The sequence below is a fragment of the Triturus cristatus genome, chromosome 9 (genome assembly GCF_964204655.1).
Source record: "Triturus cristatus chromosome 9, aTriCri1.1, whole genome shotgun sequence".
Classification (NCBI taxonomy): domain Eukaryota; kingdom Metazoa; phylum Chordata; class Amphibia; order Caudata; family Salamandridae; genus Triturus; species Triturus cristatus.
This window is the reverse complement of record NC_140592.1, coordinates 1,242,490,120-1,242,515,886: the sequence shown is the minus strand read 5'-3', so window position 1 is coordinate 1,242,515,886 and position 25,767 is coordinate 1,242,490,120.

Here is a 25,767-nt window from a genome sequence, read left to right as displayed (position 1 = left end):
GGTGTAAAACGCTGTGCATCACACGGAACCAAGCCTATGATTAAGATATTATTTCGAAACGCGTCAGGCTGCATCCCGTGTTTGGCAGAGTCTATTGGGGATTTGCTGCTGCCAGAGTGCATCTTCGCCAGTTGGCAACTTTAGAGCTTTAATTTACATGCGGCAGGCCCTGCCGTAGAAGATGCACCACCGCGAAGATTGAAAGCTGGTCGGAGAGCTGGAAATCATGTCCGGTTCCTAACGAGGGGAGCAGCGCTGTGATTAAAGACTGTGCTCTTCACGGGGCCCATTGGAGGGTTATGAATCAGGGACCCAAGGTGACACAGCACCCATTTGGGTGAAATCCGCCACACTACGAATCCCACAATCCTGTGGGGGACTGCTACAAAAGTGCTCATTAGAGTAAGCCTATCAGGAGGCAGCATATTTAAATAAAAGCTGTGGTGTAAAACGCTGTGCATCACACGGAACCAAGCCTATGATTAAGATATTATTTCGAAACGCGTCAGGCTGCATCCCGTGTTTGGCAGAGTCTATTGGGGATTTGCTGCTGCCAGAGTGCATCTTCGCCAGTGGGCAACTTTGGAGCTTTAATTTACATGCGGCAGGCCCTGCCGTAGAAGATGCACCACCGCGAAGATTGAAAGCGGGTCGGAGACTTGGAAATCATGTCCGGTTGCTAACGAGGGGAGCAGCGCTGTGATTAAAGACTGTGCTCTTCACGGGGCCCATTGGAGGGTTATGAATCAGGGACCCAAGGTGACACAGCACCCATTTGGGTGAAATCCACCACACTACGAATCCCACAATCCTGTGGGGGACTGCTACAAAAGTGCTCATTAGAGTAAGCCTATCAGGAGGCAGCATATTTAAATAAAAGCTGTGGTGTAAAACGCTGTGCATCACACGGAACCAAGCCTATGATTAAGATATTATTTCGAAACGCGTCAGGCTGCATCCCGTGTTTGGCAGAGTCTATTGGGGATTTGCTGCTGCCAGAGTGCATCTTCGCCAGTGGGCAACTTTGGAGCTTTAATTTACATGCGGCAGGCCCTGCCGTAGAAGATGCACCACCGCGAAGATTGAAAGCGGGTCGGAGAGCTGGAAATCATGTCCGGTTCCTAATGAGGGGAGCAGCGCTGTGATTAAAGACTTTGCTCTTCACGGGGCCCATTGGAGGGTTATGAATCAGGGACCCAAGGTGACACAGCACCCATTTGGGTGAAATCCGCCACACTACGAATCCCACAATCCTGTGGGGGACTGCTACAAAAGTGCTCATTAGAGTAAGCCTATCAGGAGGCAGCATATTTATATAAAAGCTGTGGTGTAAAACGCTGTGCATCACACGGAACCAAGCCTATGATTAAGATATTATTTCGAAACGCGTCAGGCTGCATCCCGTGTTTGGCAGAGTCTATTGGGGATTTGCTGCTGCCAGAGTGCATCTTCGCCAGTGGGCAACTTTGGAGCTTTAATTTACATGCGGCAGGCCCTGCCGTAGAAGATGCACCACCGCGAAGACTGAAAGCGGGTCGGAGAGCTGGAAATCATGTCCGGTTCCTAACGAGGGGAGCAGCGCTTTGATTAAAGACTGTGCTCTTCACGGGGCCCATTGGAGGGTTATGAATCAGGGACCCAAGGTGACACAGCACCCATTTGGGTGAAATCCGCCAGACTACGAATCCCACAATCCTGTGGGGGACTGCTACAAAAGTGCTCATTAGAGTAAGCCTATCAGGAGGCAGCATATTTAAATAAAAGCTGTGGTGTAAAACGCTGTGCATCACACGGAACCAAGCCTATGATTAAGATATTATTTCGAAACGCGTCAGGCTGCATCCCGTGTTTGGCAGAGTCTATTGGGGATTTGCTGCTGCCAGAGTGCATCTTCGCCAGTGGGCAACTTTGGAGCTTTAATTTACATGCGGCAGGCCCTGCCATAGAAGATGCACCACCGCGAAGATTGAAAGCGGGTCGGAGAGCTGGAAATCATGTCCGGTTCCTAACGAGGGGAGCAGCGCTGTGATTAAAGACTGTGCTCTTCACGGGGCCCATTGGAGGGTTATGAATCAGGGACCCAAGGTGACACAGCACCCATTTGGGTGCAATCCGCCACACTACGAATCCCACAATCCTGTGGGGGACTGCTACAAAAGTGCTCATTAGAGTAAGCCTATCAGGAGGCAGCATATTTAAATAAAAGCTGTGGTGTAAAACGCTGTGCATCACACGGAACCAAGCCTATGATTAAGATATTATTTCGAAACGCGTCAGGCTGCATCCCATGTTTGGCAGAGTCTATTGGGGATTTGCTGCTGCCAGAGTGCATCTTCGCCAGTGGGCAACTTTGGAGCTTCAATTTACATGCGGCAGGCCCTGCCGTAGAAGATGCACCACCGCGAAGATTGAAAGTGGGTCAGAGAGCTGGAAATCATGTCCGGTTCCTAACAAGGGGAGCAGCGCTGTGATTAAAGACTGTGCTCTTCACGGGGCCCATTGGAGGGTTATGAATCAGGGACCCAAAGTGACACAGCACCCATTTGGGTGAAATCCGCCACACTACGAATCCCACAATCCTGTGGGGGACTGCTACAAAAGTGCTCATTAGAGTAAGCCTATCAGGAGGCAGCATATTTAAATAAAAGCTGTGGTGTAAAACGCTGTGCATCACACGGAACCAAGCCTATGATTAAGATAATATTTCGAAACGCGTCAGGCTGCATCCCGTGTTAGGCAGAGTCTATTGGGGATTTGCTGCTGCCAGAGTGCATCTTCGCCAGTGGGCAACTTTGGAGCTTTAATTTACATGCGGCAGGCCCTGCCGTAGAAGATGCACCACCACGAAGATTGAAAGCGGGTCGGAGAGCTGGAAATCATGTCCGGTTCCTAACGAGGGGAGCAGCGCTGTGATTAAAGACTGTGCTCTTCACGGGGCCCATTGGAGGGTTATGAATCAGGGACCCAAGGTGACACAGCACCCATTTGGGTGAAATCCGCCACACTACGAATCCCACAATCCTGTGGGGGACTGCTACAAAAGTGCTCATTAGAGTAAGCCTATCAGGAGGCAGCATATTTAAATAAAAGCTGTGGTGTAAAACGCTGTGCATCACACGGAACCAAGCCTATGATTAAGATAATATTTCGAAACGCGTCAGGCTGCATCCCGTGTTTGGCAGAGTCTATTGGGGATTTGCTGCTGCCAGAGTGCATCTTCGCCAGTGGGCAACTTTGGAGCTTTAATTTACATGCGGCAGGCCCTGCCGTAGAAGATGCACCACCGCGAAGATTGAAAGCGGGTCGGAGAGCTGGAAATCATGTCCGGTTCCTAACGAGGGGAGCAGCGCTGTGATTAAAGACTGTGCTCTTCACGGGGCCCATTGGAGGGTTATGAATCAGGGACCCAAGGTGACACAGCACCCATTTGGGTGAAATCCGCCACACTACGAATCCCACAATCCTGTGGGGGACTGCTACAAAAGTGCTCATTAGAGTAAGCCTATCAGGAGGCAGCATATTCAAATAAAAGCTGTGGTGTAAAACGCTGTGCATCACACGGAACCAAGCCTATGATTAAGATATTATTTCGAAACGCGTCAGGCTGCATCCCGTGTTTGGCAGAGTCTATTGGGGATTTGCTGCTGCCAGAGTGCATCTTCGCCAGTTGGCAACTTTAGAGCTTTAATTTACATGCGGCAGGCCCTGCCGTAGAAGATGCACCACCGCGAAGATTGAAAGCTGGTCGGAGAGCTGGAAATCATGTCCGGTTCCTAACGAGGGGAGCAGCGCTGTGATTAAAGACTGTGCTCTTCACGGGGCCCATTGGAGGGTTATGAATCAGGGACCCAAGGTGACACAGCACCCATTTGGGTGAAATCCGCCACACTACGAATCCCACAATCCTGTGGGGGACTGCTACAAAAGTGCTCATTAGAGTAAGCCTATCAGGAGGCAGCATATTTAAATAAAAGCTGTGGTGTAAAACGCTGTGCATCACACGGAACCAAGCCTATGATTAAGATATTATTTCGAAACGCGTCAGGCTGCATCCCGTGTTTGGCAGAGTCTATTGGGGATTTGCTGCTGCCAGAGTGCATCTTCGCCAGTGGGCAACTTTGGAGCTTTAATTTACATGCGGCAGGCCCTGCCGTAGAAGATGCACCACCGCGAAGATTGAAAGCGGGTCGGAGACTTGGAAATCATGTCCGGTTGCTAACGAGGGGAGCAGCGCTGTGATTAAAGACTGTGCTCTTCACGGGGCCCATTGGAGGGTTATGAATCAGGGACCCAAGGTGACACAGCACCCATTTGGGTGAAATCCACCACACTACGAATCCCACAATCCTGTGGGGGACTGCTACAAAAGTGCTCATTAGAGTAAGCCTATCAGGAGGCAGCATATTTAAATAAAAGCTGTGGTGTAAAACGCTGTGCATCACACGGAACCAAGCCTATGATTAAGATATTATTTCGAAACGCGTCAGGCTGCATCCCGTGTTTGGCAGAGTCTATTGGGGATTTGCTGCTGCCAGAGTGCATCTTCGCCAGTGGGCAACTTTGGAGCTTTAATTTACATGCGGCAGGCCCTGCCGTAGAAGATGCACCACCGCGAAGATTGAAAGCGGGTCGGAGAGCTGGAAATCATGTCCGGTTCCTAATGAGGGGAGCAGCGCTGTGATTAAAGACTTTGCTCTTCACGGGGCCCATTGGAGGGTTATGAATCAGGGACCCAAGGTGACACAGCACCCATTTGGGTGAAATCCGCCACACTACGAATCCCACAATCCTGTGGGGGACTGCTACAAAAGTGCTCATTAGAGTAAGCCTATCAGGAGGCAGCATATTTATATAAAAGCTGTGGTGTAAAACGCTGTGCATCACACGGAACCAAGCCTATGATTAAGATATTATTTCGAAACGCGTCAGGCTGCATCCCGTGTTTGGCAGAGTCTATTGGGGATTTGCTGCTGCCAGAGTGCATCTTCGCCAGTGGGCAACTTTGGAGCTTTAATTTACATGCGGCAGGCCCTGCCGTAGAAGATGCACCACCGCGAAGACTGAAAGCGGGTCGGAGAGCTGGAAATCATGTCCGGTTCCTAACGAGGGGAGCAGCGCTTTGATTAAAGACTGTGCTCTTCACGGGGCCCATTGGAGGGTTATGAATCAGGGACCCAAGGTGACACAGCACCCATTTGGGTGAAATCCGCCAGACTACGAATCCCACAATCCTGTGGGGGACTGCTACAAAAGTGCTCATTAGAGTAAGCCTATCAGGAGGCAGCATATTTAAATAAAAGCTGTGGTGTAAAACGCTGTGCATCACACGGAACCAAGCCTATGATTAAGATATTATTTCGAAACGCGTCAGGCTGCATCCCGTGTTTGGCAGAGTCTATTGGGGATTTGCTGCTGCCAGAGTGCATCTTCGCCAGTGGGCAACTTTGGAGCTTTAATTTACATGCGGCAGGCCCTGCCGTAGAAGATGCACCACCGCGAAGATTGAAAGCGGGTCGGAGAGCTGGAAATCATGTCCGGTTCCTAACGAGGGGAGCAGCGCTGTGATTAAAGACTGTGCTCTTCACGGGGCCCATTGGAGGGTTATGAATCAGGGACCCAAGGTGACACAGCACCCATTTGGGTGCAATCCGCCACACTACGAATCCCACAATCCTGTGGGGGACTGCTACAAAAGTGCTCATTAGAGTAAGCCTATCAGGAGGCAGCATATTTAAATAAAAGCTGTGGTGTAAAACGCTGTGCATCACACGGAACCAAGCCTATGATTAAGATATTATTTCGAAACGCGTCAGGCTGCATCCCATGTTTGGCAGAGTCTATTGGGGATTTGCTGCTGCCAGAGTGCATCTTCGCCAGTGGGCAACTTTGGAGCTTCAATTTACATGCGGCAGGCCCTGCCGTAGAAGATGCACCACCGCGAAGATTGAAAGTGGGTCAGAGAGCTGGAAATCATGTCCGGTTCCTAACAAGGGGAGCAGCGCTGTGATTAAAGACTGTGCTCTTCACGGGGCCCATTGGAGGGTTATGAATCAGGGACCCAAGGTGACACAGCACCCATTTGGGTGAAATCCGCCACACTACGAATCCCACAATCCTGTGGGGGACTGCTACAAAAGTGCTCATTAGAGTAAGCCTATCAGGAGGCAGCATATTTAAATAAAAGCTGTGGTGTAAAACGCTGTGCATCACACGGAACCAAGCCTATGATTAAGATATTATTTCGAAACGCGTCAGGCTGCATCCCGTGTTTGGCAGAGTCTATTGGGGATTTGCTGCTGCCAGAGTGCATCTTCGCCAGTGGGCAACTTTAGAGCTTTAATTTACACGCGGCAGGTCCTGCCGTAGAAGATGCACCACCGCGAAGATTGAAAGCGGGTCGGAGAGCTGGAAATCATGTCCGGTTCCTAACGAGGGGAGCAGCGCTGTGATTAAAGACTCTGCTCTTCACGGGGCCCATTGGAGGGTTATGAATCAGGGACCCAAGGTGACACAGCACCCATTTAGGTGAAATCCACCACACTACGAATCCCACAATCCTGTGGGGGACTGCTACAAAAGTGCTCATTAGAGTAAGCCTATCAGGAGGCAGCATATTTAAATAAAAGCTGTGGTGTAAAACGCTGTGCATCACACGGAACCAAGCCTATGATTAAGATATTATTTCGAAACGCGTCAGGCTGCATCCCGTGTTTGGCAGAGTCTATTGGGGATTTGCTGCTGCCAGAGTGCATCTTCGCCAGTGGGCAACTTTGGAGCTTTAATATATACATATGTATGTTTAAATAATTTTATAAATAAAAATATGGAACAATATATTATATATAAACAGCAAAACACATCAGAAAATATCAAGTATCACAAACCAGCAAAAAGAAATAAGAAAGTAAGTATACATAAATAAATTACTGATAATAAACTCAGCCAAATAACAAACAAAAACAAGCCTAACAACCTCAACCCATAAAAACTATCAAGAAAGTACCATTTAAAATGTAACATACATTTTCTTTTCTCAGTCAACACAAAAGAAAGCACCTGCTGCACATTAAAACATCTCCTAGGGAAAAGCTGCAAACCCGGGTGAAACATCTCACCAGAACATACATGTAAGTATACAAAATAGAACTAAATGCATTTTTAAAGATGTTAATGACAAACGTGCAAAAGTTAAAAGGCATTATATATTTATTCTATTACAATACTTTAAGATACAATGACACGGGTCACAAATTTTATCACATCAAAGAAAGGAAAGCAGTTATTAAATCACATGGGCTACATCTACAGCCAAGAAAGTGCAAACTATAAACTAGAAATCTACTAAATATTATTCTAATGCATGCCGTGGGAGGGCAACTACAAAAGATGATGTTGTAATTCATGCAAGGAAACACAACCACCCGCAAATGTGACAGAAATAGAAGTATGAGAAATATTGCAAGATATAAGAGAGGCAAGCACTAGCTCCCAGGCGCCCACAAGCAAAGACTTGAAGAATATCTTATTTAGAGTCCCGAACACATAACAGGGCAACTACCACCTGTAGCCCACTTAAAAAGATTAATTTAATTAAGTAAAAAAGGCATCAGCGATACCCCTCCCACCCTTAGTAGATACATAGACATGAACATACCCGAACAATTAACAATTACATATAGTAAGGAACCTTTCCTTTTACATCACAACTTAAATAATGAGTCACAAATTCTAATATTCTCCACAGCAAACAACTTAATGAAACTTAGGGCCTGATTACAAGTTTCGTGGTCCTACTGCCCGAAGACCACACCTGTGTCCTCTAGAAGACCACAATTCCGGCAGTCTTCTGGCCGCCATATTACAAGCTGACCGCAGTGTCCGCGGTGTGGCTGTGGAGGTTTTGCCTCTGGGGGGGCAGAAAGCCCACTAGAACAAGGAATGTATTTAGTATGGGAATTAAGGGTGGGGGCTGCCCAATAAGGGCACGCCAATGCCCTCACCCCCCTGCACAATTAGAGTCTTTCTGCCCCCACCACTCCCCCCCCCCACAAAATTCCAGTGTTTCTGGACCCCTGGGGGTAGGTGGGGGCAGTAGCCCCCAATCTGCCACCGGTGGGGGCAGAAAGCACCCTGGACACCAGGGATTATTTTTATATAGGCCCGGGGTGGGGGCTGCCCAGAAAGGGCATGCAAATCCCCCCACCCTACCCCCCAAAGAAAACTAACAACTTTCTGCCCCTCTAGGAGGAAGATAGGGGCATAGGGTGGGGCAGAAAGCCCACTAATCGCTAGGGATTTTTTAAAAATATATAGGTAGGGGTGTGGGTTGCCCAGAATGGGCAAGTCAATGCCCCCACCCCCCCAAAAAAATGATACAGTCTTGCTGCCCCGCCTGGGAGGCAAATGGGACAATAGCTCCTTATCTGCCCCCCCCCCCCGGGTGGGACAGAAAGCCCACTAGCCACCAGGGATTTTTTTGTTTCCAAAGTTCAGGGTGGGGGATGCCCAGAATGGGCATGCCAATGACCCTACCCCCCAAAAAAGATGCTGCAGCCTTTCTGCCCCCGCAGGAGGCAGATGGGGCAGTAGCCCCTGATATGCCCCCCGGGGGGGGCAGAAAGTCCACTAGGCACCAGCGATTATGCTGGCTTTTCTATTAGTAGGGGTGGGGGCTTCCCAGAATGGGCATCCCAATGCTCCCACCCCCCCAAAAGAATAGCCACAGCCTTTCTGCCCCCCTTGCGGTCATATCGGGGCAATAGCCCTCGATTTCCCCCCTACCCAGGGAGCCAGAAAGCCCACTAGGCACTGAATTTTCTTCAGGATGTGCCTAGCTGTAGATTTTGAACCCTAGCTCTGCCAGCACCTAGGGAAACCCAGAAAACCTATACATTTTTGTAACCTAGACACCCAGGGGAATGCAGGATGGGGTGACTTGACTGGCTTTCACCAGGTTCTGCTACCCAGAATCTCTTGCAAACCTCAACATTTATCAAAACAAACACATTTTCCTCACATTTCTGTGGTCCAAAGTTCTGGAATCTGTGTGGATCCAAAAATGTCCACTCACTCCCCAAAGTCTTCCGAGAAAAATGGTGCCTCACTCGTGTGGGAGACCCAAGTACCCGTAACAGGCAAGGGCCCAAAACGTATTGAGGCGACATCAAAATTGACTATCACAAAACGACCAGGTTTTCCAAAGGGGGTAACCTGGGTTTTTGGCCCGTGCTCGGTAGCCAGCTAGGGAAACCTACCAAACCCATACATTTCTAAAAACTAGACACCCGGGGGATTACAGGGAGGTATGGCTTCCGTGGATCCCCAACGTTTTCCTACCCAGAATCCCCTGCAAACTTCAAATTTAGTTGAATAAATGACTTTTTCCACACATTGTTGTGTGGGAAAGTTGTGGCATCACCGGGCTGACAGAAATGTCCTACCACCCAGCGTTCCCCCAGGTCTCCCGATAAAAATGGTGCCTCACTTGTGTGGGAGGCCCAAGTACCCATGACAGGCAAGGGTCCAAAACGTGTTGAGGCGACATCAAAATTGCCTATCACAAAACACTCTGATTTTGCAAGGACGGTCACCTGGGTTTTTGGCCACGTTCTTGGGGGCCAGCTAGGAAAACCTACCAAACCCACAGATTTCTGAAAACTAGACACCCAGGGAATTATAAGGAGGTATGGCTTGCGTGGATCCCCCAACGTTTTCCTACCCAGAATCCCCTGCAAACCTCAAATGTAGCTGAAAAAAATCACATTTTCCACAGCTTTGTTTGTGGGAAAGTTGTGGCATCACCAGGCTGACTCAAATTTCCTACCACCCAGCGTTCGCCAAGGTCTCCTGACAAAAATGGTGCCTTACTCGTGTGGGAGGCCAGAGTACCCACGGCAGGCAAGGGCCCATAACTTATTGATGCGACATCAAAACTGCCTATCACAAAATGTTTTGGGCCCTTATCTGTTGCGGGTACTTGGGCCTCCCACACGAGTGAGGCACCATTTTTATCAGGATACCTGGGGGAATGCTGGATAATAGGAAATCAGCCCGGTGATGCCACAACTTTCTCATACAAAAAACTGTGGAAAAAGTGTTTTTTTTCAGCTAAATTTGGGGTTTGCAGGGGATTCTGGGTAATAAAGCGTTGGGGGATCCATGCAAGCCATACCTTCCTAGAATCCCCCGGGTGTCTAATGTGTGGGTTTTGTAAGTTTCCCTGGCTGGCCACCGAGCAAGGGGCCAAAAACCCAGGTGACCCCCCTTGCAAAACTAGGTTGTTTTGTGATAGGCAATTTTGATGTCGCCTCAATACGCTTTGGGCCCTTGCCTGTCGCGGGTCCTCCTAGGACCGGTTTCGGGGTTTCACCCCTCTTCAGCCAGGATAGCTTGATTCCAGTGGCATGGAGAGCACGGAATCCACGTCTGGGCATACCCATCACACTCGGGGTGACAAATGCAAAAACAACAGTTGATGGACAGAATGCAGAATAATGTCATACATTGACCTCTCTATATAGCAGTTATTTGTTTAATACTGCTTTTTGCACTGTTGTTTTACTTAGAATGTGAGACACATATTAAACTATTAGTGTTTTCTCACAATTCTATTTTAACACACCACTCTATTTTCTTTTGTTAGCACTGCACTCCTTTCGATTGTTCTATCATCTGACTATGGTTGGTCTTCTTACTCCAATCCGTTGACAATCTTGGACCACTCTTGAGTGAAATCACTCCCATTTAGATGCTCTCTATGATCAGGAGAAGCATCTTATTTTGGATTGGATGACCAGATGATAAGATTGATCACACAGACAATTGATGGGTATCCAAAATTTCACTCTGATGTCCTCATAGATTGCATTTGGTTGTCTCTTTCTTTTTCTTTTACTCCCTCGTTTGCTATGTGGGACTAACTAGCCCTCTATTTCATATTTCTGCTCAATTTGCAGGATTTTGCTAGACCCCCAGTTCCTTTATTTGTTTTTCATACATTCACCCCAGTACAGAGATCTTGACCTAAATCCATCTTTTTTTTGCTTGGGTGGCATGGTGAGCAAAAGAATGATGGATTTGACCCAGATCTCTTGACTGAGGGTGAATGTTTTGATTTGTTCTGCATTCCATCCATCAATTGTGTGTCTTTTGCCACACAAGTGAGGCGCCATTTTTATCAGGAGACCTGGGGGAATGCTGGGTGGTAGGAAATTTGTGTCAGCCTGGTGATGCCACAACTTTCCCACTTAAAAAACTGTGGGAAACGTGATTTTTTCTCAGCAAAATGTTGGGTTTGCAGGGGATTCTGGGTAAGAAAACGTTGGGAGAACCACGCAAGCCATACCTCCCTATAATCCCCCGGGTGCCTAGTTCTCAGAAATGTGTGGGTTTGGTAGGTGTCCCTAACTGGCCGCCGAGCCCACAGCCAAAAACCTAGGTGAACCCCCTTGTAAAACCAGATCGTTTTGTGATAGACAATTTTGATGTCGCCTCAATACGTTTTGGGCCCTTGCCTGTTGCGGGTACTTGGGCCTCCCACACAAATGAAGCGGTACAAAAGGGGCTGGTAATGGACGGAGCATCAAATCCAATCAAACACTCACACCCAGTCAACAGATCTGGGTTTGATCCATCACCGTTCTTTAGCGCACTCTGCCACCCCAGTTCAGACATGGCCATATGCAAATCAGTCTGACCCTGTGCCTCATGGGAACAGTCCAGCCCGAACTGCCAAGCCATGCCTTCCCTGGACCGGAAACAAGCTTCCTAGGACCGGTTTCTGGCATTTCAGCCGTCTGCAGCCAGGCTTGCTTGAATCCCGTGGCAAAGTGAGCAAGGGATTCACGTCTGAGTACCGCTTTGTTCGCCATAAGTTGGCAGGGTATGCTCGGACGTGAGTCCCTTGCTCACTTTGCCACTGGATTCAAGCAAGTCACCCCATCCTGGATTCCACTGGGTGTGTAGTTTTAAAAAAATGTATAGGTGTGCCTAGGTGCAGGCAGAGCTTGGGTTCAAAATCTACAGCTAGGCACTTTGCAAAAAAGGGTCAGTTTTCACTGTGAAAATGTGGTGTGTCCACGTTGCATTTTGGGCCGTTTCCTGTCGCGGTCACTAGGCCTACCCACACAAGTGAGGTACAATTTTTCTCTGAAGATTTGTGGGAATGCTGGGTGGGTGGAAGTTTGTGGATCCATGCAGATTCCAGAACTTTCCCTCACAGAAATGTGAGGAAAATGTTTTTTTTTTTTTTACAAATTGTGAGATTTGCAAGGGATTCTGGGTAAAAGAACCTAGTGGGGCCAATCAAGTCACCCCATCCTGGATTCCCCTGGATGTCTAGTGTTCAAAAATGTATAGGTTTGCTAGGTTTGCTTAGGTGCCGGCAGAGCTAGGGTTCAAAATCTACAGCTAGGCACTTTGCAAAAAAAAGGTCAGTTTGCACTGTGACAATGTGGTGAGTCCACGTTGCATTTTGGGCCGTTTCCTGTAGCGGGTACTAGGTCTACCCACACAAGTGAGGTACCATTTTTCTCAGAATACTTTTGGAAACGCTGGGTGGGTGGAAGTTTGTGAATCCACGCAGATTCCAGAACTTTCCCTCAAAGAAATGTGAGGAAAATGTGTTTTATTTTGGACAAATTGTGAGGTTTGGAAGGGATTCTGGTTAAAAGAACCTAGTGAGAGCCAGTCAAGTCACCCCTTCCTGGATTCCCCTGAGTGCCTAGTGTTCAAAAATATATAGGTTTGCTAGGTTACCTTAGGTGTCAGCAGAGCTAGGGTTCAAAATCTACAGCTAGGCACTTTGCAAAAAAAGGGTCACTTTTAACCCTGGGCGGTGAACTGCGCTCCGCTCGCGGAGTTTGCGGAGTTTTGGTAACTTCGCGGTTCACGTAGAATGCGTAGTTAGTGAATACTACGCAATCTGTGGTGTAGCGTAGCTGTTTTGCTTCTTCGCGCGCTCAATATGCGTTCTCGCGCGTTCGGTAACGACTTACCGTGATTCTGCGTTCGCCGACTCGCATTTCTATCCGTTCGCGTGCACCACGAGATTTGGAATCCGGCGGAACGATCCCGCGAGAGTATGCGAACGCGAACACGTCATTCGGACGCGCAATCTGACTTCCGGCGCCAGTCTTGGTAAGATCGCGATCCCGAACACGCAGAAACGACAATCTGGCAAAGAATATCTCTCAAGCATCATAAAACCTTCTCGAAAATGATCATTTTGCTAAATAAAATCCTCAGATTGTAATTTGGCTGTAGTTTTTCGTGCAAGGAGTCCTTTTTCTTTTTTTACTTTGTTTTTCAAGAGGAAGGAAGTGCCCCTGATGTTCCAACTTCCTATTCCTGTCCAGCAGGCTCCTCCCAGTGCTTTGTCCATGTGCTGTTCACTTTCATTTGGATTTGGAGCTGGAAGGTTCACTTTTTGTGTCTGTCTGCTGCATCATATCATTGGATTGGATTTGAGGACTTTTGGATTTGAGATTTTACAAGTAAGTTGGAGAATTGCTGTACTTGTTTGTTTGATTGGGGCTTGTTTGTACCTACATTTTATTTGGGATTTTCACTGTTTTTAAAATGTATTGTTGTGGGTGACCTGTAGTTTCAGTAGGGGCCTAGTTGTTTTTCTTTGAAATTTCACCCAGTAGGCCCAGAGGTACCAATGGGTGCATGTTTCTGTCGTGTCTGTTGAATTTAAACATCATGTAGGGCATGGATGGCATTGGATTGAATTGCTGAATGTGGTTGGGGTGTATTTCACTTTTTGGGTGTCTGTGTTAATAAATAAGGGGCATATCAGCACCAACCGGCGATAATTATCGCTAAGCGCACTTAGCGCTAGGATAACTATCGTCGGCAAGTGTTGATTTTTATCGCTGAGATAGCGTGCTATTAGCAACGCTTATCTCAAAAGCGATAAAATTCCTAGCGCTAACTGCCTAATGTGAGATTATCGCTGGAAAACCAGTGATAATCTCACGAAGTTTGGCGATAGCTTGCTAATAGGGCCTCACATACTTAGCCATGATATCCACCTTCCATAGGATATCATGGCTAAGTCAGTTTCAAAGCAGGCATAAGGAAAGTAGCGATAACGAAGGTTATCGCTACTTTTCTTGTCGCTATGCTGCTTTGCGTGAGGCCAGCGACATTACTTCCGTTATCCTGGGGAGGAACGCCCACTTTGCCTCTCATTAGAGATGCAAAGATGGGCGTTAGGAATTCAGGCGCTAAGGCAAGGTTTCATGCGATAGCGTGACCTTGCTAATATAGCGATAAAATTATCGCTGCTTTTCGGCCGAAATCGGCCGCAAAAGCGGCGATAATTTTATATCGCCTTGAAGTACTCCAATTTTTGAGACCCCAGAGGTGCTAGGGGTAGCACCCTATGACTTCGAGTACTTCCTGATGTGGTATTATCAAATTCTGCATATCTTGATAATATAACAAAGAACTTGGCAACAGAAGCTGAAATATGAAAAGACATCTTTATTAAACTATAATGAGTGAGACTACGTCGCACAGAAGCCTTAGCAACTGAATGAGGCAGTCTGCAGAACAGAAACCAGTCTCCTCTTTTATGGAGAATGTTACGCTCTGGGCAACACCGCCCTTCTCTTGCAGTTGGTCATTCACATATTTTACTTCAAAGAACAAGCAGAGTCATAATTACAATCCCACATTTCAGTTCAGCCAGCCCGCAATTATTTACCCAGCAAGGCTCAGATCCCTCATCAGATATCAGCAGGCCCCAATAAACACGGGCACCTCCTGTTTGTAAAACAAGCCATAAAGCAGGAAGAGTCAGGTGTGAAAGAGATTAGTCAGGGTTCGTGTGGGAAGAAGGAATTTATGATGCCTCGGGCCCTGATGCTAATCTCATTTGGCCGCAGTAAAAGGAACCGGCCGGACAGGGTTGACCTCGGGCAGTGGAGTCAGTTTGCACAGGTCACAGAGAAGTCAAAGTAAAGTGTAGCCTATGTGAGGGCAACTATAAGATGGCCACCGCTCCAAGATGGAACCCACGGAGTCAATGTATAATAACGTATACATAGTGCATTCATAGCTAAAACGTTACACAAAGCACTTGTACATACCGCATTGACCATTCGCGGTTCGCTAATACCGTGATAGACAGGGGTAGGGCCCTGCCTCCTACGCGGTCCCAAATTTTAAAGTACGACAGCCTCCTTGTAGATATGCCCCTAAATACCTTTGTTGGATTTGTGTTTGTGCTTGCTGTGTAACTTTACAACTTTTCATAGCCCTGTTGATTTTCGGTTTTGCATTTTTGTATTTAAGCTGCGTTGTTTAGCAGGCCTTCTTTGTCTGGCCATATAGGCCTGCTTGAGTTCATTGTTTTCCGTGGCCTGTTGTGACTGTGAGTGACCATGTGGCTTGGGGCCATTTTGTGGTGGTAGTTTAGTAGTTTGCTGCTTTTTCCATATAGGCCTGCATGTCTTTTCTTTGTTCCCCTTGGCTTATGCTTGTTGTTGTTGTAGCCTGGCCATGTGGGTGGCAGCCATTTTGTGAAGGCAGGTAGTGTGCTTTTGCCATAGGCTTGTATTGTCTGTCTTCTATATCTTTTTGTCGTGGGTGGCTAGCGGCCATTTTGTGGAGCCTTCCAGGCTGTGTGCACTGCTTTTGCCATAGGCCTGCATTCATTGTCTGTCTTCACTTTCTTGTTATTGTGGGTGGCCTGGCCATGTGGGTGGTGTCCATTTTGTGGAGTTAGGCAGTGTGCTTGCTTTTGCCACAGGCTTCAGTCCCAAGCTTGTGGCGTAGTCTGCCAGTAGGCCCAGAGGTGTGTGCATAAAAACTGTTTCTGTGATGTCTGTTGAATTTTAACATCATTTATGGCATGGATGGCATTTGGATTGAATTGCAAAATGTGGTTTTTGGGGTGGAATTTCAGTTTTTTGGTGTGTGTTGAATAAATAGGTTGTTTCAGCCAGTAGGTAACCCTAGGTGTTTAGCTCACGCAGTTTTGGCAACTCCGCACTGCGCGACAACGTGGACTTACACTTTTTATCTTCTTCGGGCGCTCAACATGCGTGATCGCGCACACGATAACGACTTTCTGTAAAGATCGCGATGCCGAACAAGCAGAATTTGCAATCTGGCAAAGAATATCTCTCGAGCAGCATAAAACCTTCTCGAAAATGATGATTTTGTTCATTTTGCTAAAAAAAACTCCTCAGGTTGTTATTTAGCTGTAGTTTTTTGAGCAAGGAGTCGTTTTTCTTTTTTTTTACAATTTTTTAAAAGAGGAAGGAAGTTCCCCAGAGTCTCCAACTTCCTGGTCCTGTCCTTTGTCTTCACTTTCTTGTTATTGTGGCTGGCATGACCATGTGGGTGGCGGCCATTTTGTGAAGCCAAGCATTATGCTTTTGCCATAGGCCTGCATTGTCTGTCTTGTCTTCCTTTTCTTGTTGTTGTGGGTGGCCTGGCCATGTGGTGGCGGCCATTTTGTGTGACCAGCCACTGTGCTTTTTCCATAGGACTCCAAGCTTGTGGCCTGGTCTGCCAGTGGGCCCATAGGTACTCATCAATCATCATGGGTGCATGAACCAACTGTTTTTGTGTTGTCTGTTGAATTTAAACATCATTTAGGGCAGGGATGGCATTGGATTGAATTGTAAAATGTGTTTTTTTTGGGCGGTTCACTTTTTGGATTGGTGTTAGGTCTTTTCAGCCAGTAGGCCCAGAAGTACTCATGGGTGCATGAAACAATTGTTTATGTGGTGTCTGTTGAATTTCATTTAGGGAATGGATGGCATTGGATTGAATTGCAAAATGTGTTTTTTTTGGGGGGGTATATTTCATTATGTGGGTGTGTTAAATAAATGCCTTTTTTGCATGTGTATGTGTTGTTGTTGTGTAACTTTCCAACCTGTTTTTAGCCATGTGGATTTTTTTTTTGCATTAAAGCTGTGTTGTTTATCAGGCATCCTTTGTCTGGCCATATAGGCCTGCTTGAGTTCATTGTTTGCCGTGCCTTGTGCCTGTGAGTGACCATGTGGCTGGGGGCCATTTTGTGGTGGTAGTTAGTAGTGTGCTGTTTTTGCCACATAGGCCTGCGTGTCTTTCCATTGTTCCTCTTGTCTTACTGCTTCCAAATCAATACCCATTGCCAGCTGCAGCTCCCTGATGCTGCATCCATCCCACGTGATGCACAAATTTAGGCCAAACAGGCTCCACTACATTTTTGTGTTTGTTCTTTGCTATTCTTATTCTTCCTGAGTATACAATTACACAGTACACCAGGAAAGCCCTGGCCTTGTTGTCAAAGTCTCATAAATGGCTACACTGTTGTTGTTCACTGAGTTACTAAAATGTAATAATTGTGACCAACACACGCTACGAAGTGATATATTATATTAGTTTGATTTTGATTGTACTATCTTTTGACTGATGTTCTTCTGGCTTTTTTGCTTTTAGGTGCACAAAAGACTGAGGAGGAGGTGTGTCATCATCACCCGTTGTGCTGCCAGACAGACGTCCTGCTGCTGTACACGACGTGACGTGTGAGTGACCTGACCAGACATCTCTGCAACTTGTGCAACTGGCTGAGTCCTGCTGACATCTGAAGAAGATGGCACCGAAGAAAGCAGGTACCAGGTCCTCCATTACCAAGAAAGTTGCTATTGAGAAGAAGGAACAGAAGGAAGTGATACTTAAGTCTGGTGTGCCGCCCAAAACGTTTTTGGGGAAATCAAAAATGACGCCTGCAGCAGCGGTGTCCGCGGGGCATGCTGGGGGGCAGCACCTCTGCATCAGTGGGCCCAACCCACCAACCCAGGCCCAAGCGCATGAGTGTGGAAGAGGTAGCCAGCCTAATGGTGGAAACCAGTGATGCTGAGCCTGAGCTAAACTTATTGTTATCTCAAAGTAGTACCTAATCAACGCAGGAGGAAACACAGCAGATAAGTGGTCAACAACAACAGCCGCAACCACCGCCTGCAACAGTAGTTGTTGTTCCTCCCAAAGTAGGGGCAGTTCAGGAAATTGAGCCTCATGCAGAGGAAGAGGAAGAGGAAGCCACTCGTTCAGAAGATCCATTGTCTTCCAAATCACCAGCAAGGAAAAGGAGGGTTAGTCCATCAAGTCCTTTGCCAAGCCCCCCGTCTGATGCTCTAGATGCCACTTGGGAGCCACAAACTTAGTCTGAGAGGGAGACACGTCCCAAGAGTAGGCTAGGGAAAAGGAAGGTTCCAGAAAGCCTTACACTTATGGAGGTTGATGCAGAACAGCACGATGATGATGATGAGCCAGTCATCACGAACATCACTCCCGGCCCGAGGAGGTGGAGACCAACATTATTACCCTATCCAAAATCGATGCGAGGGATGTAGCACGAATACCTCCAACACAGGTAACACCAACACGACCTACAGCTTCCATATTTGCATTAGCAAAGGCCCGGCAGGGACCTACATCCAGCACAACCACCACCTCAGTAGAAGTATGTAGTGGTACAGCACGGAGCCAAATTCAATGCACACCCTCCAGTTTATACGGCATTGGAAGTGGCACCTCCAGCAGGAGGCAAAAGTTTAGCTCCCCATTTTGGGACTTCTTTACGGTTAGAGAACATTGCTATATGCTCCATTTGTAATACCTCTGTTAGTCGGGGTAATTTTGGTACAAACTATGGTACCGGAGGCCAAATAACCCATCTGAAAAAACACCACTTGATCAACTGGGAGGACCACCTTCATGGCATAAAAACTGCAGCCATTGGTGTTGGTGGGGATAAACGAGTAGATGAAGAAGATCCGATCACGGTGGGAGAGGAAGGACAGGGAGAAATTATCTCTGGTAGTGGTACACAAAGTAGCCCTGTCCCCAGCAGTGCAGTGTTATTGTCGCCCACATCTTCAGCAACATCTCAGTGGCACAAGAGTAAGAGTAAGCCTGAGACAGCAAGGAATACCGCAAAGAAAATAAGTGCGTCGTTGAGCCTCAGAGAAAGAAAAAACATGCAGCTCACCATTCTCAGCATGATTAGAGGTAGGGGTGGGTGGAATTACCGGAAGTGCCTTTCGTCAAATATTGCGAAACGGCCCAAAATCTCCGCGATCTCACGATATTTCGCGAGATCACGGAGATTAGTGCTTCCGGTTGGGTGCCCTCGAGTCAGCTGTCCGTCATAGTGGGGGAAAGGGCGGGAAGACGATGCCCACCGCTGGTGTGTGTGGCAGGGCTTCCATGCAGTTCACATGCCGCTTGTTTAAAGGGCCAGAGACCGATCAGAGCAGCAGCCGAGGAGACAGAACCTCCTGGTGTCAGGAACTACACGGGGATTGCGCTCGAGAAAGTTGTGAATGCACAGAGCTCCATCGAGGATCACAGCTAATTTTTGACGGGAGAGATAAGATAACTGGACTCGGAGTACTTTCTACTGGCTAATCAGTAAGTGCTACCTCGTTGGGTAAATGTATAGTGCTTTTCCTACACTACAGCTGCGTAAAGGGCCAGAAGAGTTGTCTACAGTGACCATGTGTGTCTTTAATGTTGCCACGGCGCCGACGGGCCCCGGGGTTCCGTGAGTCAGCTGTCCATCATAGTGGGGGAAAGGGCGGGAAGACGATGCCCACCGCTGGTGTGTGTGGCGGGGCTTCCATGCAGTTCACATGCCACTTGTTTATAAAGGGCCAGAGACCGATCAGAGCAGCAGACGAGGAGACAGAACCTCCTGGCGTCAGGAGCTACACGGGGGTTGAGCTCGAGAAAGTCGTGGATGCACAGAGCTCCATCGAGGATCACAGCTAATTTTTGACGGTAGATGTGGGGAGAAAAGCACACCTGCCCAGCCTCGACCTAGCTACTCCCGAATGTTTTGTGCTGATTAATGCGTTACTGAATTTGAGCTCCAACTCGGGCACCTGCTTTATTTATATCTGTAAGTGCTTCCTGATGAGGTTTCATTTTTGTGACAGGAGCATCGTGCCAGAATGAATCCTGTCCTGCACCTGCATATGGCCGTTCCGGTCGCGGATCGCGGAAGTTTCGACATTTTCGCGTTCCGCGCGGAACGCGAAAATGTCGAAATGTCGCAATTTCCGCGAGCGGAACGGAAATTCTCACCCACCCCTAATTAGAGGGTAGGGGCAGTACGAACACAACCACCCAATAGCACGTTTGTACAATGCGAAGCTGGCTAAAATGTTAGCACTGGACCTTCTCCCTTTTTCTTTTGTTGAAAGGGTGGGTTTTCTGGAATTTATGACAGCCATCTGCCCAAAATGGCAGGTTCCCAGCCGCAACTATTTTGCGAGAGTTGCTGTTCCAGCACTACATCACGACGTGCTGAAATTGCTTGGAAAAGCCTTGAAGCAGAGTGCTGTTCAGAGTACCCACCTGACAACAGACATGTGGACCAGTTGCCAAGCCACTGATTACATGTACATCACTGCACACTGGATCTCTTTCGTGGGGGTTAGAGAACAGATATCTTCTGATGTTGACGCTGCTGAGATTTTTCATGCCACTCGCAAACATGCAACTGTAGCCATATTTGCCATGGAGAAATCTCATACTGTTGCAAACATTTTGGATGAGTTTAACAGCAAGGTCTTTGAGTGGCTGCGCCCAAGAGGGCTTATCATTGGTTTTGTTGCCACGGACAATGGCAGTAATGTAGTTAGGGCCATGAAAGTTGGTGGCTATTTCAGGGTCCTGTGTTTGGCACACTGCATTAACATTGTTGTTCAAGACTTTCTGAAAAATGAATACAAAGTCAGCAACTTACTGGTCACCTGCAGAAGAATATGCACACACTTCAGCCATTCTTTTAAAGCCCGGAAGCAGCTGAGAATCATTCAACGTGAGCATAAAATGCCAGTCAAAGCACTCATCCAGGAGGTGCCAACACGTTGGACTTCAACTTATTACATGCTTGATCGTCTGTTTGAGCAGTACATACCACTCAATGCTTATGTCATGCGAAGATTAGGGGATCCTACTGTGAGAGGCCTGACCGTTGAGATGGGCCAATGGGACCTTGTTAAATGCTTGACAGAGATGCTACTTCCTTTTGAGGTCTTCATATGTGAAGTCAGCAGGGAGGACTGTACTATGGGCTAAGCTATCCCATTCTTGCACATGCTAGAGCAACAGCTGAAGGAGGTATCTGAGACGTACGCAGATGTGGATGACAAACAAGACGCACATTATTTGGCGGAATCCTTAGCCGTTCGCTTATCTGAAAATACAAGGATTCATAATAACATTGTGTGACATCCACATTACATTACTGCCACAATTTTGGATCCACGCTAAAAAGCATTTCTGAACAGTAAGGCAGTAATTCCTTTTTCAGAAGGGGATGTTGCCAAGTACAAACCTTTGATAGCTGAGCAAGCCATTGACTTTGAAAACAAATGGCTGGTAATTAGAACCCCCCGCCCCAGGCCAGAACAAGTACTACAGGGCAGATTCCAGAGTCAAGTTCTACTTCAGAGCCTGAGGGCAGTGCGTTTGCCTCCCAGCAGTCACCGACATCAACACTACCAAAAACATCAACAACAGCAAGAACAGGATCATCCACACTACAATCGGCAACAGATTGGTTTCTACGGCAGGGGTATGGTAAGTCCAGTGCTGACGCAAAGGCAAAAGAGGCCAAGCACATCGGAGCACCCCTGAGCATTGAGCAGACGGTCCAGGCCTATCTGGATGACCCAACAGAGGTCTTCATGGATCGAAACCCATAGGTGTATTGGTATGGGAAAAGAAGCCAATGGACAGTGCTCAGCAGGCTGGCGATAAAGGGCCCGATTCACAGAACTAACTTAAGACAAAATCCTAAACTTACTACCATTTTGGTATTCACAGAAGGCACTTACTCATTTTGGTATTCACAGAAGGCACTTACTCATTTCGGTATTCACAGAAGTTAGGAGTCCTAACTTTAGGACTCCTAAATGCCTTCTGAGAATACCGAAAGTCTTAAAGTTAGGATCTTTCTCAGTTTAGGAGTAGTAAAGTTAGGACTCCTAACTTTCGGACTCCTAAATGCCTTCTGTGAATACCGAAAGTCTTAAAGTTAGGATTTTTCTCAGTTTAGTAGTAGTAAAGTTAGGACTCCTAACTTTAGGACTCCTAAATGCCTTCTGTGAATACCAAAAGTCGTAAAGTTAGGATTTTTCTCAGTTTAGGAGTCCTAAAGTTAGGAGTCCTAACTTTACTACTCCTAAACTGAGAAAAATCCAAACTTTAAGACTTTCGGTATTCACAGAAGGCATTTAGGAGTCCTAAAGTTAGGAGTCTTAACTTCTGTGAATACCGAAATGAGTAAGTGCCTTCTGTGAATACCAAAATGGTAGTAAGTTTAGGACTTTGTCTTAAGTTAGTTCTATGAATCGGGCCCAGTGTATCTGGCTTCCCCTGTCGCAAGTGTCTCTTCGGAGCGTGTTTTCAGTGCTGCTGGTGCTATTGTAACTTTGAAAAGGACCAGTCTCTCGCCCAAAAGCTTGGAGAGGTTAACCATGATCAAAATGAATCAGCACTTTATACCACTGGACTACAAAATACATGAATCATAGCAGGAAGAGGAGAGTGATTTCGATGACGTAAGTAGTGGGTTACATGACCTACTTCTGTCCGAACCACCAAAGTTTGAGGACGAGCTCCTCTTCTCTGACAACTAGGCTTTCAAATTGTTACTTTCTACCTTCCATTATTTGTGTGTGTATCTGTCTTTTTCTGCTTCAAATCAAATCACAACAAATCCATCACCACCGTCTTCTCTTTTTATTTCCCTATTGGAGATGCACCTCTGTGCATTTCACTGCCCACTCCTCAGAGTCCTGCTCCATCTTCCTGACTCACCCTAAATACATTTCCCTCAAGCCAGACATTGGATGAAGAATAGTACAAGAAATGTTGCCTCTAACAGCCGCTCCAGAAGAAGTGGAACGTGACTATAGCTATCCTCCTTTTGTTTCCCAGCCAAAACTCATCACTGTCAGACCTAGGCTACCACCTCGGGCAGGCATAAAAGCTCATCAATGTCAGAACAGAAGGTACTTGGCAGAGAAAGACAAGAGACTCTTCAAAGAAACTTGCTGACATGTCACATTTCTGCAAACTTAATTGACCAATGACCGCTACCCAGGCCGCGGGCCATCTCACAGCACTAACCATGTGAACCAACTTCAACTGCGACAAAGTGCCACAGATGAGTAAGAAAACCGATACAGCGACTAACACTCAAAATTAATGTGGAGTAATATAATGAGGGCACTGGCTGTGTAAAAAAACACACACCTGTCAGAAAGAACTAGGCATCTGGCAGCCAAAGAGAAGAGCAAGACAGGTAATGTTGGCATGCATTGTATGCAGACTCAGAGTGATTGCTGTTTTTTGTATTGATGTTGATGACGTTGTGCATGAAGTCGAACTGTACTAGTAATTCACCTACCAACCAAAAGTGACAGTCAATGTTTCCCTTGTTTTTGTTTAGTAACGAAATTGTACTCCTACTACTGCAGGCCAATATCCGTTGGAATTTTTAATATGGAATATGGACTTAGTCGGAGTCGTACTCGGTATACTACAGACTGAGTTGGAGTTGGCCAACATGTACAACACCATGATGATGACCATACTATCTTCGCAGTCAGTCAGTTGGATCGGAGATGATTGATGGAATAACTCAGGGCATTTCAAATCAAGTGGCATAAAAGGTAAATAAGTCAACAACCACAGCAGACCTACATGTTTGTGTAGTGGTGGAGTTGAGTAGTCACGAGTGTACTAGTGGAGGTATGACTGACAGCCATGTGTTGATTTAGTTACTTACTTTGGAAAATGCTATGTTGCTGTATATGTGTCCTCCTGTAACTGTTTCTAGTTAATGGCGCTGTAAACAGACTTGTTGTTTAATAACAAAATTGTACTTCTACTGCAGGGCTATCCATTGGATATTTGAATATGGAGTCTGGACTCATTCGGTACACTACAGACTGAGTTGGACACCATGATCATGATGACCACATATACTCTTCTCAGTCAATCAGTACTTAGGATCAGAGCTGATTGATGGAATAACTTTGTTTCATGAAGTGCCATTAGGTAAACACAAGTCAACAAGTACCACAGCAGACGACATGTCCGTGTAGTGGTGGAGTCGAGTTCAGTGGTATGACTGACAGCGGTGCATTGATTTATTCACTTAATTTTGAAAATGCTAGGTTGCTGTATATGTGCTTTGTCTGGCTCTGTCAAAATTTCAGCTACATGGAGGTTTGGTCACGACTAGGCCTGGGCGAAAATTTCGTTCCGTTTGCGGAAATTGCGATAATTTGACATTTTCGCGTTCCGCGGAGAGCGCGAAAATGTCAAAATTTCCGCTTTCCGCAGCTTGGCGATAATTTGTTTCTTGCTCGCACTGTAAAATAATACATTCTCGCGCCCGCACGATCGCCTTACCTGAATCCCTGCGTTCGCCGACAAGTTTTCTTGATCCGGTCACGTTCTCCATGAGATGTTGGATTGTTTTTAGCCATTTGCGCTGTTTCGCGACAGTTCGCGCCCGCAGTGACGTCATGCGTCGCGCGATCACGTCTTTCTTCTCGCGATCATGCACCGCGAGACAACTCAAAACAAGATGGCCGCGCCCGCCAGCAACCACATGGGTAAGTTGGCGACCCGCAACCATGCAGAAAATCTTGCGAACATGCGGGAAAAAAATTCCGCATCTTCGCGATATTTCCGCTTGTTTGCGATAATTTTAAACATTTTCGCGATAATTTGCGAAAGTGGATTTCGCAAATTCCGCCCACCCCTAGTCACGACCCGGTGCCGTGGGCATGGTCTGTCCTGTTGTTGGTGTAGCTTAAAAAATGCTGTAAACAGAGTAGACAGGCATGATGTATCTATCCATGCCGCCCCAGTCTAAAAGTGTTCTCTTCTCTGTCTTGTTGCACTCCACCGTAATTGATGCATTTTTTTTGTCATTGATTTTTCAATATCCCATTTGTTTTTCCATTTTTCCATTTACAGGCCGGCTTTTACCCTGTGCTATACTTGGAAAAACAACGCACACTTACCTTCCCAATGAATCTACATATGCCAGGCAGGCAGTGGCGTCACAAAAAATTGATGGACGAAGCATCCATGGAAGGGACTGAGGACCAAGAGGAATGCCGAGATGCAACTCCCCATTTGACCAGGATAACACAGTAACAGTATCAACTTTCTTCATCTTTTAACTAATTTGATTGATTTTTTGTCTTCAATCTTTAATACCGTGTGTTGTTATTATTAATTATGTTTGCTCTCTGCTTATAATTCATCCCTACAGCTATTTTTTAATTTTCTTTGCTATCTTTCAAAGTAAGCCCGGTACAACAGAACAGAACTCAAACTGTATGTAATCTGTGTCTCTATGAGGGCAGACAGACAAGGCAAAGTGCATAATATTAATATACTGATGCCCTGCACTGTCTAATTGTCTAGTAGTAGTTAGTAAGTTTTACTTATCATTATTAACCATCAAGTTATCATCATCATGCATGCATTTCCTTTTTCACCCTTAACACATTTATGGATATGGGAGTCTACAAAGATTGTGTTTTCTTTTGTTTTTTGTCCGTGCGTACTGTTTCTCTTTCTCAAACCTTTCACCAAACCCACCTTCCCAACCATTAATCAAACCCTAACCCTCTTCCCCCGGGCTGTGTGATTTATTGAGGTGTGGCTACACTATTGTACACCAATAATTGATCACACGCTTGCTGGGGCGGACGTGGCGAAAGC